At 38.8% G+C, this 7,439-nt stretch overlaps 1 long non-coding RNA gene across 2 annotated transcripts; it reads right to left on the reverse strand.

Annotated features, from left to right (window-relative positions):
- Positions 1–579: 579 nt before the first annotated feature.
- On the reverse strand, positions 580–5,256 carry LOC148315598 (uncharacterized). Of its 2 annotated transcripts, XR_015840776.1 has the most exons (5): positions 4,875–5,256; positions 4,347–4,535; positions 1,977–2,072; positions 764–916; positions 580–656 (listed from the first exon to the last, which is right to left on the reverse strand). It is a non-coding gene; the product is annotated as an uncharacterized LOC148315598 (long non-coding RNA). The 2 variants fall into 2 exon arrangements; XR_015840777.1 differs by lacking the exon at positions 4,875–5,256 and having other exon boundaries at positions 764–980; positions 4,347–4,530.
- Positions 5,257–7,439: the final 2,183 nt, after the last annotated feature.

Genomic DNA, 7,439 nt, shown 5'->3' on the forward strand with positions numbered 1-7,439 from the left:
AAAATACTAAACCACCCTTGCTTTTCCGTCATTTCTTGTATAAGTTAACACACAGATGTATAACATTTGTTTATACAAATATAACGATTAAAAAGTAGCTGATTAGAGTTTTAATTTTGTATTCATTAATCTGTAATAAAAATGGACATATTTTGGTTAATAAAATTAACAAGAAATAAAAGTAAAGGGTGTTCTAATACTTTTTTCAAGATTGTCCTAACATACATTTAATGTTTACAGTATATGTCTTCGGAAGAAGCGCAGCATTAGATTTTTTTTTTTGTTCTCTCTCTTTGACTTCTGAATTTGAATTTCTGTCACAGATGTGCTTGAATTCTATTTTGGATGATTTGTGTAAAACTGCACAAATATTTGAAGAGCCATAGAATTCAAGAATCACACCAGTGCTGCTACTCCTCCGAACGGGTGAACGCCCTTGATTAACAACCTGCGTTGAGGTGGCTTTTGAGATTCGTGGTGTGGGAGAAAAATCTCTGAAGGCATTCTTAGACTTCAAGAGAGGGTCCACAATTTTCAAAGATTCACTTCCGTCTGAATTAGAGGCCTCACTTGTATCCGGAATATATTCATCTCCACTGTCATCTGAGTTGGAGTAATAATGCTTATCCATTCCAAAGTCAGCCTGTTTTTTTAATCTAAAAAACAACAACAACAACGAAATATAAAGGAAAGAAGGCAGGAGACCAATAAAATATATGCAATTTGCTTGTAAGATTCCCTGAAATCTATATGGGTTGTTTACCTGTATACTTTTGGTCCTCCTGAGCCTTGGGATAGTAATATGGTCTGGGTCTGAGGCACAAAGTTCAGGGGCAGGATTTGACAATGATTCGTCAGAATCTGTGTCGTTATTCCAAGGAAGATTCAGCCCATATTTTTTGTCCAAGGGAGGAGACTGGGTTGCATCAGAGTCCAAGAGAAAATTGAGAACCCATTAAATACTTAATCCCGAGAGGAATCTGCACAGAAAAAGGTCTTAATTCTATTTGAAAAAAAAAAAAAACTAAAATATTGATGAATGATATTATGACAAAATAATGTAATAACAAAATTAGAATGATTTTAGGAAATTATTTGCAAAACCAAAACATTGTGGTACGATAATAATGCATATAATTATTCTACGCAGCTATATTTAACAAAAACACTTAATTGACCGTAACAAAAAGCTCCCGGGAGGAAAACTACATTAAATGTTTTTTTAACAGGGCAGTGAAAATATTGGAAAATAAAAAAAATAATGAATAAAATAATATGAAAAAAGAATTCAATGTGTATCGATGGACCCATATGAAATACTTATATCGCTATGTACTTATCAGCCATATCGCCCAGCCCAATATGTAACTGCAACTTCAAAACCTCGGGCCATAACAGGATTGTAACATGGGATGCATATCTTCATTCCTAAATTTGTAGATCCCGAGGAGGCTGCTCAATGGTCCTGGTAATGTAAACCTCAACCAATTCGGTCACAGCCAATGTTCTCCATCCTTGTTAAGAAGTTTTGAAATGATTTAATAGATATACTATTGCAAACTATACCAGAATTTTATACATTTTAAACTTTTGATCACAATTTTACCTATTTTCTAAAAATCTGAAGAATCCACATGCCAAATCACCTGCTGTGGACACATAGGTTCTGTTCTGACAGATAATTCAGTTACAGGTTGTGTACTTAAAGCCAATAAGAGGGCAATGCAGCAGTCGACAGCCTGACGAAAGCTTAAGTCTCCCAATGAGAGAACTGTAGTGGCTGGTAGGTTCTTAGATTGTAACATAGTAAAGACATACACTACGCATAACTGTATATCATATGATGATGAGGGAAAATATTATTAGCTACGATTTATGTCCAGATATATTAGAAAACTTGTCCAACCAGCACAGGTCTATCTAACTGTAATTTTAACATCTCAAGACACGACAGGATGACCACATGATACGCATACCTCCTTTTCAGAGTCTGTCAAACCTTGAGAAGGCTGCTTCGATGTTCTGGTGGCATCAACCTCAGCCGATTCAGTCATTGTCGGTTGTCCTCCATCCTAATGAACAAGTTGAATATTAATTTAATGAATTAAAAAAAAGAAAATGGATCAGAATTTTACACATTTTAACGAACAAGTTCACGAATGAAACAAAACCAATTACTTTAGCGCATGACAATTAATCTTCAGTAGAGATATGTTGTGACTGATATTTCAGTCACAGGTTGTCTTTTGAACGCCACCAGGGCCGCAATGGAGCACAGGACAGCCAAAAGTCTTCTTGTCGGACAGCTGTAGTGGCTGGTAGGTTCTAAGATTATAACATAGTAAAGGCACATACAACTCCTAACTGTATTTCATATGATAATGAAGGAAAAGATGATTAGCTATGATTTATGTCAACAATAAAAATGGCTCTACGGGGTCCCCACGAACGCAAACCTGACAGTTGGGTGTCAGATGGCCAACATACCTGACTCGCAATTCAACTCAACTGGACCCCACAACACAAGAAAAAGCTGAGTGAGCCTCAAACCAGACATACACATTCACTGACAAATATCCTGTGACACCAGATATATTAGAAGTCTTGTCTAATCAGCACACGTCTATCTAACTGCAATTTTAACATCTCGAGACACGACAGGATGAGCACACGATACGCATACCTCCATTTCTGAGTCTGTAAAGCCTGGAGGAGGCTGCTTCGATGTTTTAGTAGCATCATAAATTTATTGAATTAATTATATTTGAGGTTGGATTAGATTTTTACACATTTTAAGCCTTAGCCACCCAAAACAAAACATAAGCTCATGAATGAAATAAAACTAATTAATTTCGCCCATGCCAATTAATCTTCTGTAGACACGTGTTGTGACCAGTGTTGTTTTTGGCAGGCATTTTAGATTTTGTCCAAGTCATTTGGACAAAGTGCTGATTTGTTTACATCACATTTAGTCATCCCAATTCGTTATAGTTTTAGTCCAGTTTTAGTCAACGAAAACTAAAAAAAGGGTTTTAGTCCAGTTTTAATCGACGGAAACGCAAAAAAAGTTTTACCCTAGTTTTCGTCAATTTATTCACAAAGGTTTTAGTCCAAGCGGCACGGTGGCCCAACTGGTTAGCATGATGGCCTCACAATATTGAGGTCGTAGGTACGATTCTGGCTCCGGCCTTCCTGCGTGGGTTTCCTCTGGGTAATCCGGTTTCCTCCCATATTCTTAAAACATGCATGGCAAGTTGCTTGGACACTCTAATTGCCCCGAGGCATGAGTGTGAGCGTGGATGGTTGTTCGTCTATGCATGTCCTGCGATTGGCTGGACACCAATTCAGGGTGTACCTCGCCTACTGCCGAAGACAGCTGGGATAGGCTCCAACACCCCCCGCGACCCTAGTGAGGAGAAGCGGTACAGATAACGGATGGATGGATGGATGGATGGGTTTAAGTCCATTTGAGTTAAAACAAGGCATTCAAGGTTTCCACCCAATAACAAAGACTTTTGGATGGACTACTAAGGATTCTTCATTACAAACAGAAAAAAGTGGCAACAGTGGAATCAATACTCACTGCTCCAAAATAAGCAGAGAAGCAAAACATTTTGTTGGGCAACTGTTGTGGCTTTATTTCACTAAAAGCAACATAAAATAATTTATGAACCACATGCTAACAATTTTGTCTAGTCAACGAAAAAAATTCATGTACATCACGTCATGTTTTCGTCATAAAAGAACCTCGTATAGCTTGTCATCGTCATTAAAAAAGGGGCGTTAACGAAGTATTTTCGTCATAGTCATCAGTGACGAAAACAACACTGGTTGTGACTGATATTTCAGTCCCAGGTTGTCTCCTGAACACCACCAATTGGGCAAGGGCGCGCAGGAAAGCCTGGGGTCTTCTATTTTTACAGTATAGAAAGGCTAAATATCAAATTGAAACAGTGTTTTATATCATGAATATACAGGGTTGGTGCTGGTTCTGGTAGGGAAACCACAACATAAAGATGTCCTTAATTAGTCCCACAATGGGGATATTTGCAATATGGCATATGATGGCCTAACAGGGCCACCGCCCAGAAAGGAGTAACGCAGAACTTTGTAATACTGTCACTCCCTGACCAGTTCGTTGTTCCTGCAGAGCCAAACTTTGACTCAGACCCACAAATTTGAATTACAGATAGTGGACAATGGAGAACTCCCCCAGTCAGTCATCATGTTCAACTTCCATAGAAACTTCACATACATTTATTAGATTGCCAAACTAATTGGAAACTACATCACCAGAACACCACAAGTGGGCTCTGTTATTGTACTTAAAGATGCATCTTACAAACCTGTGTTCTCCAAGGCCAGCTGGTCCATAGTCTTAAGTTATTTCTTCGCCAACATCAATGTCTCGGAGCGCAAACAGACAGAGGTGTGGTCTGTCCTCTGTTGTCATCTTCTTCATTTTACAGTTGGGGTGCATGTGGTCATCATTAACCAGTCTTCCCAGACTGCCATCTTCTTGAGCTGCATCAACACTTAAAATAGATTAAAAAAAAAAAAAACAATTATTCAATCAATGTCAGAAATTAATCTTTGAGACAATCTTGTGTACACAAAACATAAAAATAGGAAATCCACAATTTTTAAATCTAAATCAAATCATACAAGAAATTTCTATTGGAATCAGACCCTATTAACAGCTTGTCTTTGAGACTTCCATCAGGTTTCACACTCACTGAAATAACTTGAAACTGACAAAAGTGGCAAAAGAAAAGGTCAAGACACTCTTAATGTAAAATAACCACTTAAAAAACGATGTCAGCTTGGTTATCAGAAAACAATAATATATCTTAGCAAAAGCGTTAACATCATACCTTTAAATTAGTTTATATACTTCGCTTCTAACTCTGCAGTCTTGTCCAGACCCTTGACTGCATGTTCAATAGTATCCTGCTTTGGGGACTTCCTGCATCTCAGGGAAGGCATTGTTTATTCTATAAAGAAAAAAGACAGTATTGTGTTGAGAATTATTAATACTATGGGCTAAATGGAGTTTTAACAATATCAGTGTAAGAAAAATAAATTATAAATTAAAAAAATATCAATTCCTCCATCCCAATTAACGATTTCAACCATAATAGTTTATATTGAAGTTTAAACAACAGACACAGACAGATTTATGCAGTGCGACTACAAAAATCTTACCAAAATTGCATTCACAGTAACCTTTGCTTTAAGAATCATGTAATTAACCAGTGAACATCGTGTCTTACACAAAAATTAATGGCAGAAATTATCATGGTACTTGCATTCTGTGGTTCTATAACAACAGGCATTATTATGGCTGCCAGTATGGCCGAGTGGTCTAAGGCGCCGCGTTCCGGACCCAGTCTCCCCAGGAGGCCTGGGTTCGAATCTCGTGGCTGCCAGGATGGCCGAGTGGTCTAAGGCGCCGCGTTCAGGACCCAGTCTCCCCAGGAGGCCTGGGTTCGAATCTCGAATTTCCCCATTGTGGGACTAATAAAGGCATTATTATTATTATTAAAAGTGCAAGCTGTTAGCTCCGCAAAGCTAATGCAACAAGCTAGCGTCCCTCGTGCTCACATTCAATGCAAACCTGACCACCGGATGACAATACGCGTCGGTTTAGTTCTTTAAATGAGTAAAAGCACCATGACGTTTTATAATTATTCAATGCTTAACTGGAGCTCGTCAATTATGTCGATGTAGGAGCACATGTTTGCTAGGCCAGTGTTGTAGGCCCACATCCATGGTGCTACTTTGTATAGTGTTTTCCACACAACTATCTCTAACTATGAACAAATGCACTCGACGCATGTTTTGAAAAAAACCCAACGAAAAACACTTACCTCTCCGTTTCAACAGCAGTTCGAACTTCGAAGTGGTGATATTCTCCAGCGTTAAGCACCTGCTCGAACTGCGAATAGGTCAAATTCAACAGCGTCTTTTTTCTGTCTTAATAAGGACGCGATGAGAGGAGGAGCGCTTGCCTTTTCGTCAGCACGCCCCGCGCGGGTGGTGCTGCTTTATCACTCTCTATCTGTGCCCGCCCGCCGGCACGTCGATAGAAAAATAATATTCCTTCAAACATTACTTTCATCTTCTTAACGTTTTGTAGTGAATTTAACAGGTTCACCACTTTTTTCAAATACACCAATGGAAAACAGGTCTTAATTGAGGAAACATACAAAGAGCGTCTCACAAACACCTTATGATGAGCAATGTAATTTGATCACGTTTTTTGTCACTGCCTGGACGTTGGGTTCACTGGCCTGGTGGCAGTGGCTTGTAGACACTGTCACTGAGTGGGAACGGATCTCAAGGTGGGTCAAACTAACCCAAGCAGTGGATCGGTCCGTTTTTTAAATTTATTAATTTTTTTATTTTATGTATTTATTTATTATTTAATACAAGGGCTTCGGCTCACTACCAGTGGGCGGGACCAAAGAATTTGGGTTTCCTTTGAGCTAGGAGGCAGTCAAAGGCAGTCCAATCCCCGGCAACATAAAGCGCCTAGCTCTGGGGACATGGAATGTCATTTCTCTGGTAGGGAATGAACCCGAGCTGGTGTGTGACTAGACCAGTGGTTCTCAATTATTTCCTGTCATGCCCCCCCTACCAAGAAGAAAACAATTCGCACCCCCCCACCACAATTTTCTTTTACATTTCGTACTAATGTACATGTTCTTTGCATATTAATGTTAGATTGTCAATAAAATATCTTACCTTAACAAAGCTAAATTGATAAAAATAAAATATCATTTTGAGAACGACTATTGTGAGGATCTCGAAACTCAGTACTCTGTGGTGCTAATATTGATGAGATGATAAATATGTTGAAGCCACAGAACAAAAAGATTAGATATTGTTTGGAAATTAATGACGTACATAAAGGAATATCAGCCTTGATTGGAGTACATTACTGCATTTAAATTTTTAATAAAAATGAAACAATTATTGATGTTATGACCACTATGAAGAATTTAAAAAACAATATATAGGGATAATTATAGTTTTCATTTTGTTATGTGTAGTCTGTTCATGTTGCATTATTTTTATGACAAAGACGATGGTTAATCGTAGGTTTGTTGCCCAAATGTACCATTACAACCTGATTAATGTTGAGAATGACGAACTCAAACTGGACACTGAAACGTAAAAACACATGGACTTCTTGCCCCTGTCCTCACACGTGCACACACACACACACCATACACGAAGATCCGGGAGGTAAGGACGGCTGTCCTACAGGATGCGGATGGAAGAACAACTGCAGCGGAACAATGCCAGGGATGTCTGGAGGGGCCTGAAGACCATCTCAGGCCACGGACAAGCAGGTAAGACCCAGAAGGGGGGGGGGCTTCAGTGGGCAAATGAGTTGAACCTATTTTTCAATAGGTTTGATCAAATGTCTGACC

This window comes from Idiotropiscis lumnitzeri, unplaced genomic scaffold (genome assembly GCF_059441095.1).
Source record: "Idiotropiscis lumnitzeri isolate Australia: NSW breed Sydney's pygmy pipehorse unplaced genomic scaffold, RoL_Ilum_1.0 HiC_scaffold_84, whole genome shotgun sequence".
NCBI lineage: Eukaryota > Metazoa > Chordata > Actinopteri > Syngnathiformes > Syngnathidae > Idiotropiscis > Idiotropiscis lumnitzeri.